Raw genomic sequence first — 25968 nt, forward strand, 5'->3', positions numbered from 1 at the left:
AGGTGGGGGTTGTAGTACTCATAAAATTTATTTAAGGTTGGCAGGTATGTAAATGTTATTTTTTTTAGGTTATTTTAAAATAACCACCCTGCAACATTCTGGGAACATTATTTTATGGTTGCGAAAACAGAACAGGTGGTTGTGAAACAGAACAGCTCATTTATTTGATTTTATGGTGAAAGTTGTTATTTTTCATGCTTACTCTTTCTATTTTGAAGCATGAATGGTGCAGAAAATTAGACTCGGCACCGTAACAACCCGCTGCACTGCCGCTTTTTCTGCTCCTGCTACGCACTGCTGTGCCGCCTCTGTGTGCGGTGGGTAAATACTCTGACCTATTAACAGCTGGTAGCCATATCACCCTGTAGCCCAAGACTGGTCACCCACTAAAGCTAAGCATGATTGAGCCCCCTGGTCAGTACCTGGATGGAGACCTCCTAGGAAAACTAGGTTGCTGCTGAAAGAGGTGTTAGTGAGGCCAGCAGGGGGCGCTCACCTTGTGGTCAGTCCTAATGCCCAAGTGTAATGACGGGAACACTATACTGCAAAAATCACTCGGTCCTTCAGATGAGATGTTAAACCTAGATCCTGACTTTGTAGTCATTAAAAATCCCAGGATGTCTTTCGAAAAAGAATAAGGGTGTAAACCTGGCATCCCGGCCAAAATTCGCCTGTTGGCCTCTGTCCATTATTATGGCCTCCTAACAATCCCCATATCTACTCTGATTGGCTTCATCACTCTGTGTTTCCTCTCCACCAATAAGCTGGTGTGTGGTGGGCGTTCTGGCATAATATGGCTGCCGTCGCATCATCCAGGTGGATGCAGCGCACTGATGGTGGATGAGGAGATTCCCCCTTCCATGTACAGCATGGTGTGAGTACCCTGAAAGCTTTATTCTGGATATAAATGTAACTAATTATTATTACTATTATTAACATGGGCACCTAAAAAATATACACGCTGCTTGCGTCCTGCTTACGAGTGCGGTGTGAAACCAGCCTAAGAATTCACACATCGTCACCTCAAACAGAATAAAACAACAAAGGAATAAAATAAATAGTCCTAAATGTAATATATTTAACTTAAATAATTAACAAAACTAAATAAAAAACTATGCAACATGTCCGACCTCCATTTCATTTTTGTGACTGTACCACAAGCTCAAATGGCTGAAAGCACACACTATATGTTTTCATTATTATACAAAAGCAGAAGGTTTGTTTTTATTGTAACTGTACACACATAAAAGTGAACCCTTTACAGTTCTGAATAATGTCTTATTCTTATCTGTATGCCCAAAAATGTAATTTCCACTGCTATAAGGGAAAAATCCAAGCGATTGTGCCGGAGCCTCTTGTGGGAATCTTTTGTATTCGTGCCGAATGAGAGATGTATAGGTGCGTTTCAGTTTCCCTCTAGATCAATTTGTTTTGACTAGACTAGATGTTCATGTATAATGAATGTCAGTATAATTTGATTTATTTTATAATTTTTACATATACTTTGTACTATAATTTTATAGCTGCTCATATTTTCTGAATTTTTTTCAATTCGGTTCTGTAAATTTAAAAGATTTGTTGACAAAGTTAGGCATTGCTGGCTTGTAATTAAGAGCACGAAGAAGGAGTAGAGTTTAAAAATAAGTTTTTAATCATAAATCCAGGAGAATATCCACAAGTCCATGAACAAACAGTGTCAAGTGCTCAGCAAGGTGAATCCAAATAATAGCAGATGATGAACAGAGGAACAGACAGGGCTAAAATACTAGAACAGGGGTGTATTCCAGAAAATGGGTTTTGCTGGAGTTTGTTAACCCCAGAAAAGGGAAACTCAGTTTTTTCGGTTCCAGTAAAAGACAAAACTAAACCTCTCGCTAAGTTACCATAGTAATTTACTCTGTGAACTTAACCTGGTCAGGAGCAGGTTTTCTTCAGTAAACCCAGAGTTTCTTTCGGTCTCCTCCCCCTTTTTAAAGTGTAAGCAATGTTTAAATATCTCATTCAAAAATTGCTTTTATTGCTGAGATTTTTGCCTTATTTCAAATACAAATATCCAAAAATTCTTAAATCATGATGCATTTTCTATATAAGAAAAAAATATGTACGATATTTCGTTTTGTTTCCTGGGGTAAACAAGTCAAATTAATTGCCAATGGGGTAAGAAAAATAATCTTAATGAAAATGGAAACAAACTATTTTTCTCACTGGACCACTTTCATTTTCATCATACAGACACTGTAAATATGACAAAAATGGCATGTCTTTTTTATAAGGGATCCTGTAGATGAGGAGGCTGCATTAATTGGCGGGGAGTTACATTTACATCAGGAGAGGATTTCATTAAATTTTTTTATTTTGCCATATCCACATGCATATTTATTTGAACTGTACCATTTTTTTTTTAATGGCGTTCAATTGATAAAAACAATTATAACATCTTGTGGCAACCTCTAAGTAACCAAATAATTAGAATTTCCTTTAGGATTTCCAGTGTGGTTTGATGCATTGATTACACACATATTCTCACCATCACACCTTCCGAAAATGAAGCTGATTACTATATGGAATGGAATGATGCCAGATGGAAGGGTAGTGCAAGATATATGCTGTAACCACCACCACAGCTGTTAAATAAACACAAATTATTCACAGTTTATTTGGTCATCTTTATGTTATACAAATACAAAAGCAACAAATTATTTTTTTCCCTGTTGGATTTTAATATTGGTATTTTGGCCATCTCCTCTTCATCTGTCAGTGATGGTTCAGGTCCCCCTCTCATTTTACAAGTCTCAGCCTTCTTGCTGTTGTGTTCTGTATAGAAGTCAAATGTTTTTATTACCCTGATTAAGAAATGCAGCATGTTGGATTAGAGAAATTTTATTTATGTGAAAAAGCATTAGACTATGTGGAAAAAGATGCTGCACATTGAAATATACACTGAATGATATTTATTGAATGTCAAACATTGTAAAGTCATGTAACATTAGCCTTCACCCATTTCACGCTGAAGTTAACCTCACGCTTGAAGCTTAACCTGATTGAATTATGTTTTTATGTTTAATTTTTTTCTGCTGCCGCATTTTTTTTTTTTGATGAGCTATAAAATACGAACATGGAACAATACATTTATTAATCTGTGTTAATCGGTCAAGTCAAGTCTGCTTTATTGTCAATTCTTCCACATGTACAGCATACATACAGAAGATTGAAATTGCGTTACTCTCAGACCCATGGTGCATACAGATAACCCTAACAGTAGAGCCTAAAAATCCAGATAGATCCAGATTAAATATGAAATATAAAATACAACTATACAAATAAGGGCATGTAAAAAAATAAGAAAAATAAAAATAAGGTTAAATAAGGCAGTGCAAGGCACATGGCAGATAGAGTGCAAACCAGTGAAGTGAACAAACAGTGCAGATAAAAAGACTGTACTGCAAAAGAGCTTATTCAGTCTGATTAAGTGTCAAAGAGCTCTGAAAGCAGTTCTTATTTAAGCTGAATGAATGGGTTGTGTTATGTGCTTCAGTGAGGTAGAGAGCAGACCAATCCTGCACAAAGTGACTGGTGCATGTCCTTGTATGATAGTGGGAGGGGGGAGTGGAAGGACCTGGGGATGTGGGACCTGGGGATGTGGGACCTGGGGGGGGTGTGGGTGGGGTTGGGGTGGGGTGGGGGGGGGGGTTCATAGTTCAGTGGTGCCAGGGGCAGAAGAGGGGAGGGGGGGCAAGGTTGGGAACCGAGTTCAGCTTCCTGACAGCCTGATAATGGAGCTGTCCTTCAGTCTGCTGGTCGTCCTGGCCCGGAGACTCTGCAGACTCCTCCCTGATGGCAGCAGACTGAAGAAGCTGTGTGCGGGTGGGAGGGATCACCTGCGATGCAGAGGGCTATGCGGGTGAGACGGGTTCCGTAAAGAACACCCATCACCTGCCCTGAACACCTCTCCACACAACCGTTCACACCATTCACACCTCTTGCAACCCGCCCAAAACACCTCTCCAAAACAACCGTTCACACCATTCACAACTCTTTCAACCCGCCCTGATCACTTCTCCAAACAACCGCTCACACCATTCACACCTCCTGCAACCCCCCTCTCCCCCACCACCTGCAATTCAGATCAGCAAGGATGAGGTGCGCCAGGTCTCCCAGGAGCAGAAAAGGAAAAAAGCACCAGGCCCAGATTGTGTTACATCAGTCTGTCTGAAATCCTGTGCTGACCAACTGGCTCTCATCTTCTTAAAGATGTTATTAAACAGATCACTGGAGCTGTGTGAAGTCCATGCTTCAAAACACTCCACCACCATCCCCACCCCCAAAAAAATCCAAAATTACAGGACTAAATGACTACAGGTCTGTGGCTCTCATGTCTGTGGTCATGAAGTCATTTGAAAAACTGGTGCTGGGCCAGCTGAAGGACATTACTGGACCCTTACTGGATCCTCTTCAGTTTGTCTACAGAGCAAACAGGTCTGTGGACGATGAAGTAAACATTGGACTACATTATGTTCTGCAACATCTAGACAGACCAGGGACTTACGTGAGGATCCTGTTTGTGGACTTCAGCTCGGCCTTTAACACTATCATTCCAAACGTCCTCCTGCCCAAACAAACTCAGCTCTCCGTGCCCACCTTCGTCTGTCAGTGGATCAACAGCTTCCTGACAGACAGGCAGCAGCTAGTGAGGCTGGGAAAATACACATCCAGCACCCGTGTAATCAGCACTGGAGCTCCCCAAGGCTGCGTTCTCTCCCCACTTCTCTTCTCCCTGTACACCAATGATTGCACATCTAAGGGCCCCTCTGTCAAGCTCCTGAAGTGTTTTTTTTGTTCTGTCGCTGTCATTCTGTTGCACTCCAGAGCTTCTGTCATGAAAAAAAAAAATCCTCGTATGTGTAAACATACCTGGCAATAAAGCTCATTCTGATTCTGATAAATGTCCTGGAGGGAGGGAAGAGAGACACCAATGATCTTCTCAGCTGCTCTCACTATACGTTGAAGGGTCTTCCAGCAGGACTCGTTGCAGGCGCCATAACCACACAGTGATGCAGCTGGTCAGGATGCTCTCGATGGGGACTCTGTAGAAGGTGCACATGATGGGGGCCGGGGCTCTAGCTCTTCTCAGTTTGCGGAGGAAGTAGAGACGCTGGTGGGCTTTCTTGGCCAGTGCTACGGTGTTGTCAGTCCAGGAGAGGTCCGCTGTGATGTGCACACCCAGGATGATGTGCACATCTCCAAAGCCGCACGTTTGATGGTCAGAGGTGCATGCTGAGTGTGCACTCTCCTGAAGTCAACAACAGTCTCCTTCATCTTCTCCACATTCAGAGTCACTGCACCACCCGGCCAGACGGCTCACCTCGCTCCTGTAGTTTGTCTCATCTCTGTTGCTAATGAGACCCCACCACAGTTGTGTCATTCGCAAACTTAAAAAAGAGGTTGGAGTTGTGTGATGGTGTGCAATCGTGGGTCAGCAGAGTGAAGAGGAGGGGGATCCGCAGCACACATCCATGGGGGGCCCCAGTGTTCAGTGTGATGGTGCTGGATGTGTTACTGCCAACCCGTACTGCCTGAGGTCTTCCAGTCAGAAAGTCCAACAGCCAGTTGCACAGCGAAGTGTTGAGCCCCAGCTGGACCAGATTGTAAATGAGCTGTTGAGGTATGATTGTGTTGAATGCTGAACTGAAGTCTATGATCAACATTCTGACTTTTGATTCCTTTTTGTCTATATGTGTGAGTGCTGAGAGGAGGTCGAGCGGTTGGACCGGTATGCAAACTGGAAGGGGTCCAGGGAGGGCAGACTTGATGTGGTGTATGACTAGCCATTCAAAGCACTTCATGAGAATAAGAGTAAGTGCAACTGGATAGTAGTCTTTGAAGCAGGATGGAGACAGCTTTTTCGGGACTGGAATGATGGTGGTAGCTTTGAAGCATGTGGGGGGAAAAGCCTAACTAAGCGAGATGTTGAAAATGTCTGTGAAGACATCAGTGAGTTCCGCTGCACAGTCTCTCAATACATTTTTTTTTTCTATTATATGTCAATGATATGTCGTCAGCTATAAACTGTAATTTGTTTTTATTTGCAGATGACTCAGCTATTCTAGTCTCTCATAAAGACAAATCAGAGGGTGGAAATGCGGCTTAGTTTAGAACTTGTAACCTCAGTGTTTGGCTAACAGACAACAAGTTGTCGATCCACCTTGGCAAAACAGAGTCAATTCTTTTGGGGTCCAGAGATAAAACTGAAAAAGGCTAGGGGGTTCAGAGTAGTCGTAGTATTGTTGAAATTACAGCCAAGGAAGCAGTTACTTGCTTGGGCTGTATATTAGATAACAAACTATCAGGGGAGCTTATGGCTAGCCCACCAAAAAAATTATCTCAAGGTAAGCCAAAGGACTAAGTTCCTGGCAAAGAATATCCAGCCTCTTAGATAGTAAAACATTAAAAATCCTGGCTGATGCGCTTGTTCAATGTCATCTTGACTATGCCTGTACATCTTGGTACACAGGCACTACTAAAGGTCTTAAAGACAAGCTACAGATCTGTCAAAAATAAACTAATCAGAGTGATCCTTAAATTACATCCTAGAACTCATCTTCTTCCTAACCATTTCTCAAGTCTTGGGTGGCTCAGAGTGGAGGAGAGGGTTTCTCAACTTAAACGGTGTTTAGTTTATAAGATAAGAAATAATCTGGCACCCAAATATTTATGTGATTACTTTTCAAAAATTAGTGATATGCACAATTACTGCACCAGGGGGAGTTCCACAGATTACAGGCCCTGCCGCTTTAAGAGCTGTGTGGGAAAGTACTCTTTCCTATACTCTGCAGCTGTCTTGTGGAATGATTTACCTTTAAACCTTAAACTGTTGAGCTCTTCCTATTATCATTTTAAATCTTCAATAAAAAAAAATGGTTTATTAAACTTATAAAGAGGAAAAAAAAGAGGAAAAAAAGAAAAAAAGTAAGAATACTTGAAGTAGTAGGAATACTGTATTGTCTGCTTGTGTGTCTGCTTGTCTTTTGGGAATTTAGTGTGTTTTTTTTTTTTTTTTTAATGTTTTTATTAGTGTTTTTTGTTTATTTGTATGTATTTTTTTATGCTCCCTTTCTTCATTGTCCTCAATGTTGTTAGTACATGTACTGTTACTAATCTTCCATCTTAAGGACCACCAATGGAAATAAGCCTATGGGGCTTTTTTTGTGTTTTTTATCCTTTTGAACACTTTGTGTTGATTGTTGTTGTTCAATAAAGTATCAATATTCAAAAAAAAAAAAAAAAAATAATAATGTTGTCAGGACCCGGAGCTTTGCGTGTATTGATCCTGCTAAAGGTTCTCCTCACACTGTCTGGGGTCAGCATCATCACCTGGTCACCGGGAGGAGGAGGAGTCTTCTGTTTTGTTCCTCAAAGCGAGCAGAGAAGGCATTCAGCTCGTTCAGCAGGGAGATGTTGCTGTCACAGGTCTGCGGTGGGGGCTTGTAGTCCATAATGGTCTGTATCCCCTGCCAGAGGCTCAGAGTGTCTCTGTCACTGAAACGATGGGCTATCCTCCTGGAGTACTGTCTCTTAGCCTCTCTGATGCCGTGGGATAGGTTGGCCCTAGCTGTCCTCAGGCCCACCTCATCACCCCTGTCATCCACGGCTTTTGGTTGGCCCAGACAGTGATGGTGATGTAGGCAGTGACCATCTCGAAGTTCTCTTGGAGGTCTGTGGTGTTGTTGTATGTGGCAGCCTGCTTAAATATATTCCAGTCAATGGTGTCAAAACAGTCTTGAAGAGCCTCTGACAACCCTTCCGGCCACACTTGAATTTGTTTGTGAACTGGTTTGGCGACTTTAACGAGCAGCATTAGCATGACGTCTGGAACGCTGTTGCTAAGCCATGTTTCCGTGAACACAAAAACACAACAGTCTCTTACAGTCTTCTGAGTTGAGCATAGTAATCAGATGTAGTCCAGTTTATTGTCCAAAGAGCGTACGTTAGCCAGTACGATGGTGGGGATAGCTGGCTTGTGTTGGTTAGCCTTTAGCCTAGCCCGGATACCTCCGCACTTACCCCTCTTCTGCTTCCTCTCACGCCGCTTGTGGCACCTCCGCTGTGGGCGAGATGCAGTATTGGGGGTCGGTGATGGTGAAGGCCTCCAGAGTGGACCGAGGTCGCGTAGCTCTTCCACGTGTGCGGAGTTTAACTCTAAAAATGTGGTTCTGCCGACATCCAGCAGAAACTCACGACTGTATGCATGCTTAAAGACAGGTAGACGCAATGAAGACGTACAAAAACAATGCGATTCACAAGACAAAAAACACAAAAACACTGTTCTGACGGGAGAGAGAGAAGCCGCTACATGTGGACACGCCGCCATTGTCACATAATGTTAGTTAATAAAAAGACAATCGTTCAGTGTTTGCTCATGTTTTTGTTGCTGTTACGTGACGTAGTGGTGTCTGACTAGGGGCGAGACGTGGGCTGATGATGTCAACGTTTCAGAAAATATACAGATTCACTGTCTACACGAAAATGCAAGGGCAGCGTTTTCAAATTTATCCACTCTGGAATCTAAGTTTGTTTAAAATATAAGTTTCAGTTTCCCAAAACGTCGGATCCGTGTGGATGAAGCACCTATATGATACTTAATTTATGCGTATACAGCGAAACGTGTCTCCATGTGGATGGGGCTTCAGTCAACCTACTCAGAGTGGATTGAACTAACACCGTTCAGCTGTTCAGAAACTGAAAACTCAAGTTTTCCATCTCAGGGTAAGTCAACTCAGCGTTTCAAGTTTTAACTCAGAGTAGTTTTGTTGAACCTCTTTTCTGAGCCTGATATACAATTAAGGATAAGCAGAACAGGTGTGTGAAACTAATTAACATCAAAAACCATAGAAACAAACGAGGGAACACAGGCAAACTGGGAAGCAGAGAAACCAAAAAACAACAGAACAGAAACATGACAGACAACTTGTTTCTTTCTCTCAACACAATTCTGTCTGATATGTCTTTAGTAGATTTTTTTTTTTTGATCCATGCACCAAATGTTTTAAAAAATAGTTTTTAAAAAAAAAAAAAAAAAAAAAAAAAACACTTTACAAATTACTTCATTGAATTAAAGATAATACTATTGTTGTTTTAATTATAAATTTTATTATGAATTTTTTGTTTTTTTTTTTTTGATGTTTTTATTGATTTTTTTAGTATTATTTTTATAGTTGAAATTCGTTTTAAAATTAAAACGTAAATTGGAGGGGGAGGGGGAGGAATTTTTTAAATAAATTTATCTGAATTCTAGGATTAACATTTTTTTTTTTTATGTTTTCTGTCCCTGAGATCATATAAAGTGTGCCCCCTATGAAAAATGAAATGCCCCCATTGAAGATTTTCTGGCGACGACCCTGGTGCATAGTAATAAATTTTATTTTATAAAGAATATTTTTCACATTAATCATTTACATTTTCTTCTTCTCCTTTCAATTATTTTTTCCTATTGTGATCATTATACCAACAACCAACACAAATTAAAAAAAAAGACATTAATACAAACAATAACAAATAAGTACATAATTATGTGCTTTTACATTTCCAAAGGTTTAAACTTGTATTCACATATTTACATCAATCAGTAAAAGTCATGCATACTACCTAAATAAATAATTCAAATATTATTATTGTTCTGATTTAAGATTTATAGCTGGATCAATTTGCACTGACCGCTACAGTATTCTTGTCAGAGAACTCAGAGTCTTAATGATAGCCTTTTAATGGTTGCTCTGGCATCAACAGATGGACATGTGCAAGGTTTTCTAGAACAATAAAATAAAAATAATTAGCAGATGGATCACTTAATTGTTACATAATAGATAAAAATAAACAAAATAAAGTACCTTCTACTTACACAAGTCACAGTGATCGATTGCAATATTTAACTTCAAATGATTGACAGACCTCATCAGCGTAGGTGGGAGGCTACGGCAGTGTACTCTTGATGGAACGAATCACAGTCCTCCGAAGTGTGGCGCATTAGGGGGATTGAATTTGAAATCGATCTGGTAATCTACCAGTTGTTGTTGAAGCCGCGGTTCCAATTCCTTGAAAGCTGTCTTGAGCTCCCTGTCAGCTCCTTTGAAATTTGTACCTTGATCTGAAATTATTTCTCCTGGTTTGCCTCGCTGTGCGATGAACCTGTGGAGGGCTAGTAAGAAGGCACTGTATCCAGTGAATTAAGGAGATCCAAATGAATGGCACATGTCGTCAGGCACTTAAAAAGCACTCCCCACCATTTCTCATTTCATCTACCTATCTTGATAATAAATGGTCTGAAACGGTCAACACCTGTTGAGAAGAAGGGTGGGCAGAAGATGCGGAGGCGAGCTGTTGGCAAATCTGCCATTTGAGGAACTTTAGGCTGTGCTCTCCATCTTTCACATTATGGGCAGTGAAGCTGGTACTTTTTAATGACTTGTCGACCTCTCAAGATCCAATACTGTCTTCTGATTTCTACAAATAATCTTTCAGAGCCAGCATGTAGCAACCATTCATCATAGTCTTTAAAAAGAATCATGGTAGCAGGGTGACGAGGGTCAAGGACAATGGTATGGATATCAAGGTCACTGACCTGCTGTAACTGCCGTAGCCTCCCACCTACTCTGATGAGGTCTGTTGTTGGGTCTAGCTCTGGTGCTAGATTTCTGAGTTTGCTGCTGATATGAACTGGCTGGCCTGCTCTTAGAGAAACAAGCTGAGACGTGACTTGACTCAGGAAGATCAACTCTGACTCATGAAGAACAGCTGTGACTCGACTTGCCTCATGATGATCAGCGGTGACTTGACTTGCCTCAAAATTATCAACGGGGACTTGAGTTGACTCATGTAGATCAACGGTGACTTGACTCAGGAAGACCAACTGTGACTCTGGAAGATCAGCTGTGACCAGACTTGACTCAGGAAGATCTGCTGTGATATAACGGGGAACTGTTGTGTCCACCATTTTGCAATCAGGCTCCTCTGTCGCCGCCATTTTGTGAGCGTGATCTAGTGGTGTGGTGGTGGAAGATGTGGTTGAGTGGAGGGTCACGTTCCTCCGCGATACCCACAGTGAACACTGAACCAACAGACAATAGAGCATAATCCATACATTTACTTAGAGAAGAACGGGGACCTTCACGAATTTGTAGTGTCTTTAACCCTCTGAAGTCTAGGGGGTTTTGGGGGCCTGGAGAAATTTTGACATCCCCTGACTTTTGTGCTTTTTTTCAGTTGTTTATAAATAGATACATGGCTAAAGTCTAATAACACTGTAATCAGTACAAACTGGGCTACAATAATATGTAAATAGCATGCATGTACATGATTGTGTTTTTGAGAAAACAACGTTTATGCGTGGTTAGTAAAAAAAAAACTACAATTTACAAGTCACTACAAGTCACTTAAATGAGGTAATGTCATAAATAAAGTGCATTTGATTTGTTAGAATGTCAAACCTGGAGCTTGTAGCCTAGAATTTTTGCTTCAAAATGATGTGAAAATCATCTTGTTTACTCACTCACGGAAAACAATAGATGAATTTAAAATTTCTAAGACACCTTTTGTTTCGAAAGGGCATATGCGAGGTAGGCGTCAACTATCATGAATATTTGTGATTCACACCTGAGAAGTCAAAGACCCACATAATGAGCTGCATAGTGAGCCTTTCAGGCAGGTGAGTGACCGAGAGGGAAGAGTTACAAGAAAGAATGTGAGGACAAATAAATGTATATATTTTTAGGTTTGTAGTTATTTAGAATATATTTAATTATCCCACAAAATAACTTGAGATTCACTTGCGAGTGCAGTTAAACACTTTATTAGGAACAAAGCTGACTTTCAAAGCTGAATTTTTAGCATCATTACTCCAGTCACACAATCTTTCAGAAATCATTCTAATATTCTGATTTGTTTCTCAAAAAAACATTATTATTATTATTATTATTATTATTATTATTTAATGTTGAAAAGAGATGATTTTTTTTTAATTGAAAGAACAGCATTGTTTCTAACATGATTATTGTATTTATGATCACTTGTGTGCTAAATAAGTTTTATACAGGTGCTGGTCATATAATTAGAATATCATCAAAAAGTTTATTTATTTCAGTAATTCCTTTCAAAAAGTGAAACTTGTATATTATATTTATTGATTACAGACAGACTGATATATTTCAAATGTTTATTTCTTTTAATTTTGATGTTTATAACTGACAACTAAGGAAAATCCCAAATTCAGTATCTTAGAAAATTTGAATATTGTGAAAAGGTTGAATATTGAAGACACCTGGTGCCACACTCTAAACAGTTAATTAACTCAAAACACCTGCAATGGTCTCAGTCTAGTTCTGTAGGCTACAGAATCATGGGGAAGACTGCTGAATTGATACTTGTCCAAAAGACGACAATTGTCACCTTGCACAAGGAGGGCAAGACACAAAAGGTCATTGCAAAAGAGGCTGGCTGTTCACAGAGCTCTGTGTCCAAGCACATTAATAGAGAGGCGAAGGGAAGGAAAAGATGTGGTAGAAAAAAAGTGTACAAGCAATAGGGATAACCGCACCCTGAGAGGATTGTGAAACAAAATCCATTCAAAAATGTGGGGGAAATTCACAAAGAGTGGACTGCAGCTGGAGTAAGTGCTTCAAGAACCACTACACAAAGACGTGTGCAAGACATGGGTTTCAGCTGTCGCATTCCTTGTGTCAAGCCACTCTTGAACAACAGACAGAGTCAGAAGTGTCTCGCTTCAAAAAGGACTGGACTGCTGCTGAGTAGTCCAAAGTTATGTGCTCTGATGAAAGTAAATTTTGCATTTCCTTTGGAAATCAGGGTCCCAGAGTCTGGAGGATGAGAGGAGAGGCACACAATCCACGTTGCTTGAGGTCCAGTGTAAAGTTTCCACAGTCAGTGATGGTTTGGGGTGCCATGTCATCTGCTGGTGTTGGTACACTGTGTTTTCTGAGGTCCAAGGTCAACGCAGCCGTATACCAGGAAGTTTTAGAGCACTTCATGCTTCCTGCTGCTGACCAACTTTATGGAGATGCAGATTTCATTTTCCAACAGGACTTGGCCCCAGCACACAAGTGCCAAAGCTTCCAGTACCTGGTTTAAGGACCATGGTATCCCTGTTCTTAATTGGCCAGCAAACTCGCCTGACCTTAACCCCATAGAAAATCTATTGGGTATTGGGAAGAGGAAGATGCGATATGCCAGACCCAAGAATGCAGAAGAGCTGAAGGCCACTATCAGAGCAACCTGGGCTCCTCATAACATCGGAGCAGTGCCACAGACTGATCGACTCCATGCCACACCGCATTGTTGCAGAAATTCAGGCAAAAGGAGCCCCAACTAAGTATTGAGTGCTGTACATGCTCATACTTTTCATTTTTATACTTTTTAGTTGGCCAATATTTCTAAAAATCCTTTCTTTGTATTGGTCTTATGTTATATTCTAATTTTCTGAGATACTGAATTTGGGTTTTCCTTAGTTGTCAGTTACAGTAGGTGGACATCCAAAATGTTGCTTCTACCACCGCTCGTACCGCCGCCGCGGCGTCTGCAAATTGCATTTGCAGCTTTTACTGATGAGTGGTGCTTTAATCACAAGTTTTCAAACAAGTGCATCAAAGCACATTTTCGCAAATAGATGTCAGTTTTGCCTCGCTGATGTTACATTTGAAGGCTGCAGTCAGGGAAAATGAAAGAAAAACACTACAGTTAAAATATTTAATATTCACAGATGAAAGTTTGGTAATTATGAAGATATGTGCATTTCTTAGAACGAACTCAAGCAGGATAAATGTCAAGCCTGTGCCTGAGCCTGTGCTTATATTTTCTCTAAGCTACACAGTATTACACCATATTTTAGATTTGACACATTTAATAGGTGTGCAGTATTATTTATATAATATGAATTATGTGTTATATTATTCTAAAGAAATTGTGTTTTACTTTGCATCGTAGCATTAAAAGTGGTAGCCTATTTTAGTGATCTAGGCTACATGGATTTATATGCAAAATGTCAATATTCTCATATATTAGGCCTATATTTTAATTTATATTTTAAAATTCCTTTAATTAAACAACATGCATTTTTGTTATTCGTTACCTGTCCTTTATTTTGACAGACAACTTCTTGGGAAAATATATTTGTCTGTACACTGATTAAGAAATTGTTGCGCGTTTTATAAATTATTTTATTTATTTTAGTAAAACGTTAGGCACTGTATAATTTCGTTCCCATTATTTAGGCCTAATTAAAACAAGAAAACGAAGAAATTAAACCTGCCATGATTTAGCTAAATCATTGAAATTCTAAAGAATGGGACTGATTAATAAAACGTCCTCACGATTACAACTCAAGTTCTCTCATTATAATCACCAAAGTGCAAATGATTTAAAAAAGAGCTTCATTAATAGACAACTTCAGTGATTTTAAAGGGAGCCGCCGTTACTTGCTTACACAGAATTTAAGTAAAAAAAAAAAAAAAATTGCAGCCGCATTTAAATGCAGGTGTGTAAAATGTCTGCGTGCAAGATTTGCGCTGCGCGGCGAGTGATGCTGAGTGCACACGCAGCATTTATTCTTATTTGTTTTATCTTCATTACAAATCTTGTTTGGTTTTATTTTGGATAATTGCATGTAAAAAATAATTTACTTTGTAATGCATATGCAAAATGTGAATAATTATTCATATTTAAGTGTTTGTGCGAAAATTATTAATGCGCATGCAGGACAGGGAGGCGCCCTCTAGATCACTTGAATTTTTCCTGATAATGAATTAACTTAAAATTGTGGTGTCTCACATACATGAGAAATACATCTACAGAAAGCTTGAAATGTCTTTTAAACTAATCAATTCAGAACAAAAGCATTATGTAATCTGTGAAGGTTGTATTTCTCTTTAAAGGCGCGTTCATGTGGAGAGAGTCAGCACTGTGAATTTCATCTTGCAGCCGACAAGAAAACATTTGTTTATTAATAAATGATTATAATGTCTCATTTTTTACAATTATTGGGCTACTTCTGCCTGTGCTTTGGGGCAAACTTTAATGCATGTGCTTGAGCGCGGAATATATTAAGGTTCATTATGGATTATAGATGTAAATGTAATATAAACCTGCGATTAGTTGAATAATGACAAATGAACGACTAGTAACTAGAAAAATCTTAAATGGGAGGCAGACCTATTAAATAGCCTCTAGCCATCTCTGTTAAAGTTTTTAAAGCATTTTATACGCGTTTGCATAAATTCTTCTTTCAGAACGGTCTGGAGAGATGTCTTAACACTGATTTTTCCTCTGAAACACAAAAACGAAAATTGAAATAAAATTGATATTTCTTTTTTGAGAATGGCCAACTCTTCTCTGCAGATATTGTTGCTTCTGTTTGGGCATTGTAACTAGGTTTACTAAAAAAAAAAAAAAAAATAATAATATAATAATGTATCCAAAAACTCCAAAATGTTTTTTTGTCATGTCTGTAACGCATGTGTATTCCCAATCTAAAAAAGCCTATAAAACATCATAGACGGATCATACTGATGTCTGGACTCTGTTTGGGGATTTAGAAAAACACAAAGAGATACTTCAATATATGGTTATGAAAAGGCTACATTCTGTGAGAATTTATATTTCATAGTCTAAAAAAATATTGTTTAGACAAAACAAAATAAAATTAATGCAACAGTTTGCGATTTTTTTTTTTTTTTTTTTGAGTTAAGGCAACTTCCTCTGAAGTTGTAATAACTAATAAACTATATTGCGCTATACATTAGTCAACATTTGAAGTGGATCAAAATCTTTCTTCAAAGTTGCCTTAAAACCAAAATAACGAGTCCTATCTAAACCTGTTTCTGCAAATTTTGATACCCTCATAAGACACTGTCCATATGAAAGACCAAGAGATTCACACCTTTATATCAACCCCCACAAGCTATACAGAACTACCCCCCAGCCCCCTCCAGCTGAACTGAACTCGGTCTGTTTTTTGGCTGTGAGGAACGGTGTGTTGTCATGTTACTGGGTTGAAACATTCCTGCACTCACAGCAGACCTACTCTTTTTATTCATTATTTTCCCGCAGCCCATATTATTGTTTTCACAAGACCATAATAATAACAAATTATCAATTGATAATTAATCATTATTTTACGTAAATCATTGTTATTGTGAAACGTAGCGTTTGCGGAAGGCTTTAAGAGCAAGCGGAGTCCTCCATCAGCTGCTCCGCCTTCACAGCGTGGCGGGACTCGCGCTAACTGCACCCAGCTTCAAAAGTCCGCAAGAGTTTTGATTTAACTAAATTAGTTTGAGCGAATACAACTTACTGATCATGAGCCCAACATTTAGCAAGACAGAAAAACATTCAGTCTACCTGAAGGAAGATGTATTTCATTGTAAGTTAATGCTGTTAAATAGAGAGTTAAATGGAGCGAGAGAGAGAGAGAGAGAGAGAGAGAGAGAGAGAGAGAGAGAAAAAAAAACTGTGTTGGCTATTCCCTAAACTTGGAGCTCATTATATCGAAGTACAAATCCAAACACCAGAAGCAAACTCTCAGTGTTCTTTCATTGAAAAGTATGCATTTTGTTTATTAACAGGCTATATGGTTGAAATAATATTTTAGTTCAAAACTTTAAGTGCCATTGTTTAAAAAAAATGCTTTATTGGCTAACGTTTTATAGACCTTCATTTGTTATGCTTTAAAATCCCATAACATTTGTAATATCACAGTATTTTCACCTCCTAAATCACTTACCTTTAAAGTCACAATACTATAATGGTAAAATTTACTAAGGTCGATGGCACTTTTAAATAAATTAAGTTTTTTTTTTGTTTTTGTTTTTTTAGAATAATTGTAGCTTACATAAATAGGTGAAGCAACACAAATATGAATAATATTTGGATCGTCCTTTATTTTTTTCCCTTATTTTCTAATATAATAAACACTTATTTTCTACAAGAATAAACATGATAACATATTATTAATTCATAGAAATAATTTAAGCATTTAAAACCTTTTTTTTAAAACTTGAACTTCAATACTATTAAACTGACTTTAAAATCTCAAGGAGTTTATACGTTAAAAGGGTAAAATGTCACAGTGCATGTTAAATAGCCTAAATGAACTTGTGTAAACAATATAATTAGAACTAACAATATAATTCTATTTTTTTTTTTTAAATGAACAATTCGTGTATAAAATGGGACAGCAACCTTTATATCAAACATTTTTTTAAATCATCTACATGTCTAGCAACGCGCGAGGCAGGTTGAGCGTGCGAAGTGAATGTGCTGCACAAAGTCATTTTCAGATGCAATGAAAATAAAAAAAAAATAAAAAACCCTGGATAGCCTAGATTAGGCCTAGGACTCTGTTCCTAAGTATATAATAATTAGAATTACCCCACAGTAACAAAGTTTAACCGATTAATCGCCTATTTTTGTTGCTGAATGTTATTTTATTTATTTATTTATTTATTTTTTAAAACAGGCTAAAAAAATTAATTAAGTTTGTGAGAGGAAAAAAATATATAAGTCATGTATAAGTTGCATTGTATTACATTCAGAAATAATAACGGCTGGCCTAATAATGTTATAATGTGCCAACAGGATATTTTTAGTTCTCTTCACTTTACAACAAATCCTTTAAATTTAACAAATTTATCAGAACAGAACAATAATCAGAACAATAATTACAAATATATAATTCTACTGGATAAATAAAATTGCAGTATATAATAATATAGGCTTAGCTATAAACAAACTAAATGAATAATAATTTAAAGCGAACCATAAGGTAAGGTTGGGCTCTCATTCGGGAGAAATCCAAACGTTTCCATATTCGTGATGTTGCCTATTTCAAGCTTAACTATTATTCATTAGGAAAAATAGGCTTTGTAGTTAACGCATGTTTCAGTAGCGACGGAAAAAAAATAAAAAATCATAATTAACAAAAATATGCCAAAGTGGACCGCTGCTCGCGGCGAATGGCACGGGTGAACGGCTACTGTTTTCCAATGAATGTGCGCGAGGCACCAGCGCGATCAAACAGCTTGAAACAGAAAAATACTCAATTTTTTGGTCACACAGTAAAGGCATAATTCAAAAATGCAAAGTGTTAGCAGTTTGAAAAATCAAGAATAATAACAGAATTAATAATAAGTATTGCTAAATGCTGGACGTTCTCATTTCGATCTGCAAATGGAACCTGAAGGATTTTTTTTAAAACCAAGAATGAACCGAAATGAAAACATTTAGCTTTTTATCCGTATATATAGGCCTTATTTAATGACTGTTTAATAATGATAGCAAGCATAAGATCCTTTGTGTAAAGGTCTTCTTTTAATTTTTGATGAGTAGACTGTAGCCTAAGACTATCCTACATTTTGAAATTAACTCACTGTACATTTTTTAATGGTTTTTTAAAGATGGTACAATGTTATATCATAATGTTATTGTTGTTTTACCTCCTCCTTTTATCTCATTTTACAATTACATTCAGTTCGCAATCCGTCTCTTTGCGCCACCTGGTGGTAGTTTCGTGAATGAATTTAACACGCGACTGACTTGCAGTTAACGCCGCGGCCCTTGAACGAATATAATATACAAGTTTCACTTTTTGAATGGAATTAATAAAATAAATCAACTTTGTGATGATATTCTAATTACATGACCAGCACCTGTACATACATATATTATATATGAATATTTATATATACATACTATATATATATATATATATATATACACACACACACACACACACACACACACACACACACACTGACTCCCAGCTTTTAAATGGTATAGTATATATTGTTACACTTGGAGTAAGACTAGAGTAATGATTCTGAACAGGAATATATTACATTTTAAAATATATTCAAATAGAAAGCAGTTATTTTAAATAGCAAAAATATTTCACAATATTACTGCTTTAGCAAATGCAAATTTCTGTATTTTGGATCAAATAAATGCAGGCTCATGTGTCATGTTGAAATATATAAATGAACATCACATACCTGGCATTTCCAAAATGTATATTGTTTATGTGCTCTGAAGGACATACTTTCTTGAAGAGACTTTGAATAGATGGGAGTGTGTGCATCGCTTGGTCATAGCTGTGTTCCAGGTTCCTGAGTGGGCTTTTTATTTGCATTGGCTCGCTTTGCAACAGGTTATTATTTATCTGAAATAAAAAAGTAATCATGCTGTTTACGCAAATAAACTGCATTATTAACATTATTGTGATGGTCACTGATACTATTAGTAATTTACAGGAAAAAAAAGAACACAATTACCACATAGAATATTTATTGTCAGTGTTATTTACAGCTTACTTTCTTGTTACATTCTTGAAAACACAAGCAGGCTAATGCTAATGCTAATGCTAAGAAACTTAAAGCAGGCCCCGTAACGTAGCTATCACAACTAGCGATAAGCGCACACAATACTCAGCAGTTTGAAAGGGATCTGAGTGAGTGTTATATAGTGAATGTGATTGGTTACAGCTGTGTGCAATCAGTGCAATGGATGATGGGATATGTAGTTCGGGATGACATGCATCAGTTTGTGTAGTGCGTCAATGTAATGAAAGGGTGGCCTCTGGTGGTGATCGAACGGAAGTCCATGGACAGAACCTTTTTTTAACAACCAAAAAGTTTCGTTATCTGTTGCGGAAGTACAGACATTCCTCTGGTTGATAGCAGAGAAGCAGATCCAGCGAGAGCTTGATGGGACGACGCGGAATTGAAAAGTTTTTTTTTTAGGAGTTATGGCAATAGAATAACTATAATGACATGCCCACTCTAAAGCGATACTAAACTGCAGTGGCAACGCAAACCATACTGAGCCGTGCTGAGCCGAGTCATACCACGCAGTGGAAAAACACCATTTTATCAACTCTTAACGACTGCTGAGTAGTCTATCTAAACCGGAGTGTACCGCCGGCAGGTGCCCCCTAGCAAAAAAAAAAAGAAAAAAATCCTTTATAACTCCTAAGTAGTGCTTATAGAGTTATTTGCTGATAAATAAGTAAAATGTTTTCTTAATTTAAGAAATGTTTTTTGTGCCATATACTTTACTATGTCAAAAATATCATACAGCTCAGACAGTCATGTGTCATATGACATTTGAAACTTCTCAAAGAGTAGAATAAAACAAGCAGGGTTTGAATAAACTTGAGCGAGGCATTATTTCTGCAAATGTCACTCAGAAAACAGAAAGTTATTTCTGTAAATATCTATAAATACCGAAAGTTTTCTATCAAATGATACCAACCTTTTGACTCTCCTTGATGAAGTCTTGGAGTTAAAGGGTTTCTGCAGGATTTTTAAGCTCAATTTTAAATCAGATTTAAGACTTTTTAAGACCTTTTCTAAGACCTGCACAAGTAAAATTAATACCATATGAGCGGGGCAGGGCAATGTCTAAAGTAACATATTAAACTTTAAAATGACTGTAAAAAGCAAGATTTACAGTTCAGATACAAGTTTTCACAGAAACAAAAACTTAATAAAATTGACAACTTCACATTTAGACGGGTCAAAAGTATTAATTATTAAATTAAACGATTATCAATAAATTATATTAATTAAATAACACAAATACATTTTACTGTTTAGATTTTTATAATGAATTATCTTCTCATCAATCCACCAGTTCACATTTACAGCTCTTCATGTTTGCAGTGGTAAAAACATGGGTCAATTTTCACATTGGTCTGAACAAAAACAACCCCAATACACACAGATCTTAGATTGAAAACGCACATTCATTCTCTGCCAGCAGGAGGCGCTTTCGGAGCTGCAGACATATAACTGTTTCGCCAGAAACAGCAGTACACAAAGTAGCCCTCTGAGCGCAGCACCAGACTCTGAAACGTGTAATGTTTATGTTTATTTAATAAAATCATAGCCTTTTGAAGTTTAATCGTCACATCAAGCCATATCGCAATTCTGGACTTTCCGTCCCAAAATGTAAGACATCTTGAGATCATAATTAAGAATTTCTTGTATAATTTAAGACTTTTCATGGCCTTAAACTTGATACAACTAAATTTAAGAGGTTTTAAGACTTTTTAAGGACCCGCAGGAACCCTGAGTTATCAGTCATTATTTTTGTGTATGTCACTCAGAAATAAACCTTCAGGGAGGCAAAAATGACTTCAGGGCTCTTAAAGGGTTAATTTAGTTGTAGAACCAAGCGTAGGCCGTATATCATCCTGTCGAGCTTAGATTTGAGGTTTCTGTAAGCACCTGTAAAAACCAAAAATTGTTGTGCACAATATGGTACAAATGACAGATAGAGGGAATCACACAAAAGTTAGGAATTTCTGAGTGATTTTAATTAGGAAATCTAAAATAGTGCAAGCACCAATTAGTAGCACCAATTACTGCAGTTCTTCAAGGGTTTAAAAGTAGTGCACATGTGTTGGCAGTTGAGGATGGATAAAAACCAGTCAGTGCTTCATTGACACCGGACTCAGCTGGAGGAAGCTGCGTGTGCAGCAGTCCAGCGCTGAAGATCCTGGAGCATCCAGATCCAGCAGACGGTGGTGGTGGTGGCTGTGGTGGGGCTCTACCGCACCGGGATAGTCCCACTGAGTGAACCGCCTCGCTGGGAAAACAAACAGGTTAGCTCTCCACCCGCAAACATCATGCAGTTCAAGTGAATGACATTACAGGCACCAAAGTCACTGTCCTCATCACGCGGTTGGTTGGGCGCAATGGCAGCACAACGTTGAGTCCAAGACGAAGGGCATCTGGGATGTGTGTGTGTCCCATCCCCAATAAAGCAGAACCACTCTAGTGCTGCTGGACACCGAGGGACTCGGAGATTGACGTGGAAGTAAGGTGACCTAAACAAGAAAACACAACTAAGCATCATGGGTTCAAGAATACTTTCACATCTCAGAGCAGAGATAAAAACATATTCATATAAAAACTACAGTGTAATGAGTGTTTCCTCTGTGCAGTGTTTTCAAAGCTGAAAGACTAAGATAAGGTGCCTTCTATATCAGAGCACCTTGAAACTGAAATCAAGGATTTAAAGTTTGGTTGCAAGAGTGATTTCAGATCATTAAGGCTACAAATGCACAAACAATTAAAAAAAAGTAACTGAATAAAGATGGAGAATGAAAACTTCTGAATAAAAGTCCACTTAGGACAAATTATTGGCAAATAAGAAAACTTATCGGGTGGTGATGCTGATAATTAAACAATGGCAAAAAAAACCTGTCCATGATTGTCTTTGTCTCTCACAGGGAGACCCAAAGCATGACACCAACATCTTCAGTCCTGGCTGTGTGTTACTTAGCAGCACTCTGGTCTACAACAGTCGAGGGACGATTGACAACAAGGCTGTAATGGATCTACAGTATCCTTCTGAACATTTATAGATACCTGTACAGTATTCAAACAAACTCTTTTTTTAAAAATCACCCGACCACATTTATAGAAACAACAAGATGTTTAAGTATTCATCCAAACACCATCTTCTGTTGCAAAGACATAGGAAGTAACTCTATATCTTTCTTCTGCATACCATAAATTACACATTTTCAAGGCAACTTGATGCAGTGAAGAACACAAAATGTGCATCCAAACATATTGCAAAACTCAGCTGTAAAAACATTATTTAACTTTGGTTTCCTTAAAAAAGAAACTAAATTCTAACTCCTACAAAAGTAATTGCAAAACTTTGAACATTTCAGTGATTTGAACCATATTATGCTTAAATATGATTTTTAAATATATAGAATATTAAGAAACTTAATTAAAATGCATTTTATTATGCATTTTACAGTATTATTGATTTTGGAATTAAATCTTTTACAAAACATTTACCTTGTATTAAAAAACTTGTAGATGAAGAAATCAAAAGCATTGAAATTACTGTTTTTTGTTACAAGTCTTCATAATTATTATTAATCTATTTCATTACTCTTTGATTTCAAAGAAGAAACATGCTTTGCTTGGCCTTTTTTTAAAATGAAATGTATGCTGACATTCATGTTTCTTTTCACCCTGCAAACACGTCACACATTTGTCCTGTGTGAATGATAGTGTCAACCCTAGTAATACTTTCCATGGACATCCTTACAGCTGTGTTTTTAAAATAATTAAAATAAACATTTTGTGGATAATAAACCCGTTTTTTTTACCTTTATTCCATAACTGCTGCTGTGTTGATATCCTAAATTGGAATTATACAAATAGAAATGCAAATTCAGTCAGACATAATATTTAAAGTGATACTTAATTACACATTTTTTGTCATAATTTAATTTTACAACTAACCACTTCCTCAGCTAGGTTTAATGATACTAAAAACACAACCAGTGTTGTGAATTTGCTTAGTACCTCATGGAATGACACTTTTGTTTAGCTCATGCCTGAACAAACTGTCAGATATGTCACTGAACTATCAGAGTGCATCAAGGTCAAATCATCAGATGAGGATGCTGATGATTCAAGCGAGTTTGTGAAGTTCTTCCCTAGTTTCATCTGGGCTGTGAGGGACTCACACTGGAGCTTAAAGATCGATGGCAAAGATGTAACAGAGGAGGAGGATATCTAGATTCGCTCTGAAGCTGAAACATGGTAATTTAAAAAATAATCTAATTCAAGATTATTTTTAAGAATCCTCACTATCACAACTACTACTTGGACTAGTTTTTCAGACTTGATGGCTTGTCAACAGATCTTTTGCATTTCTGTTTTAAAATTCATAATTTATTGAGTTAATATTTATGGTTTTACTGTGCTGAATTGTTTGGTATTCAAGTTTACTATTTCCTATATCTCAGCATTTTATGTCCAGTAGCTCAACCAGTTACATTCCTGAAACAGACGTTCTTTTCTAGAACTGAGAGCAGCTAGAGAATGTGCTCATCTTTTCTAGGCACTTCAAGAAGTGTGATCGAGTACAACTTTCCCAGGGAATGCATCCAAGATTCGTTCCCTTCCAGGAAGTGCTTCACTTTCCCCTTTCCAACAGCCCCAGAAAATATGTCTCGCCTGGGGAGCTTGGATTCTGCTGACATTTCCTCTGAGTTCTTGAAGGTCACAGATCATTTCTGCCAGTTTGTCTTTCATGACAGCTGTGTGAAGAGGCTGAAAGATGGACACACAGTTACCGGAAGAGGTGATTGGAAAGAAAATGTGCATGTGCATACATACAATAAACACCATTCATGCTTATCAATACCATTCTACTCGCCGCTCTGTGTTTAACATTTCTTTTCCCTGAAGTTCTGGGTCATCTGGCTAAAACATATGTGGACACCATCCTCTCTAACGTTTGGCGTGCCATGTCTGGAGAACGCTGTAATAGCGGATGTGCAACGACGCTGAGAATGGCGGCTGCAGTGAAGGGCGGGTCTTCAGGTTTACCAAAGTGAATGGAGAAGCTGAAGGACTCCTTCCCTCTGGAACATAAGGATGTGTTCTCTGAACACCAAACATCTTAGCAGCACGGCAACACAAGCGCTTCACTGAAGCGTTCCTTCAAGGACACTAATGGGAAGTAACCTGAAATCCCTAGAGGTAAGCAGTGTCAGTTCATTTATGATGATGTTGGGAACCACTGACCCAGTAACACTGGGAAACCAGCTGAAAAAATTGGCGCGCAACAATTTAGAATCTTAAAAATCAAGCAAGGATCAACCAAATGTTTAATATTATCAAAACTCTATAAATTATGTTTTGGACTATGTTGCAATTTTGATAACTATTAGTCCTCTGATCAAATATTTTAAGCGTCTGTTTGAAAAGTGATTCAGTTGATTTTAAAATTATTGCGCTTACTTGCTTATTAAAACAATATGAGAAATATGAGAAAGGATCTTAGAGTGGCATAAAAAGTTTTGTAGTGCCTCTATTGTTAAGTTATGGTTATGAAGTGGTTATAGATGCCTAAAAGTTAATTTGAATAAATTGGCTACCTTTTGGCATGATTTTTGTATTGACAGTTGAGAATCTTAAAATTACTCAAAATAGTACCAAATATTTGAAAGAACAGAAAACAACGTTATGACTGCCGCCAGTAGGACGTGTATGAAGCACCGTGAATTGGAAACCACTCTGATCCAAATTGGACACAATAGCGCCTGTGACGTCCACAGAAGAGGCATAGGGCTGTGACGGCCCGGGAGAGTATATAAGTGATGTCACAGGCGGGTGCCCGTGTGTTTAGGAGGTTTCTGTTTCCTTAGTGTGTGTGAAGCATGTTTCTGGTGAGTTGAGCAGCGCTTTAGGAAATGTGTGCCTCCGTGTGTCTTCAGGAGCTGTCTGTCTTTGAGGGCTATATTCTGTCTTTTGTGTGTAATGTCTCGGATAGTTGAGGAGCATGCCAGCGTTTAGTCCTATGCACTCATTGTGATGAGCACAATGTCAAAGCTTCCACTCGCGGCAATGGTTTTGCTGCAGATAGGTTTGTGTTGTTATGAAGATGAAGTGTAACGCACTGAGTCCGTTTTTAGCCCTGAGCTGAGGTGAGATAATGGGCTGGAGCGGAGCTATATTCACCTAGGCCTGTGCTTTCTATATTATGGCAATAATTGTGTGTGTGAAGGGTATCGCTTGGCAGCGTGGATTTATAGCATCGCAGATTTCATATGGCAGTAGTGTGTTCAACATTATTCCGATTGTAGTTTTAGTCAAGGTTTAGTGCGGGACTAACCCATGATTTCACAGACAAGGTTTGTTAAGCAGGTTTAGTCCCAGATGACTGCTAAAATTGCACGAGTTACATTCTGAGTGTCTTGGGTCTGGACAATATTCTTGTTCTTATATATCTTAAAATATGTCAGTGTCATTGTTCTGCGTCAAGATGCACACCTGTAACATTTTCTTCTAAAGCATTTTTGTAAAAGTTGCTTAAATATCTTAATTTAACTAAGGCCTACTCCTGGCTTAAGCGGGCCTAAAAATCTCAACA

General features: G+C 38.0%; 1 pseudogene; it reads left to right on the forward strand.

Moving 5' to 3' along the window:
• The first annotated feature begins 833 nt into the window (after positions 1-833).
• On the forward strand, positions 834-24499 carry LOC122141011 (annotated as a pseudogene).
• The last annotated feature ends 1469 nt before the right edge of the window (positions 24500-25968 follow it).

This window comes from Cyprinus carpio, chromosome A4 (genome assembly GCF_018340385.1).
Source record: "Cyprinus carpio isolate SPL01 chromosome A4, ASM1834038v1, whole genome shotgun sequence".
Classification (NCBI taxonomy): Eukaryota; Metazoa; Chordata; class Actinopteri; order Cypriniformes; family Cyprinidae; genus Cyprinus; species Cyprinus carpio.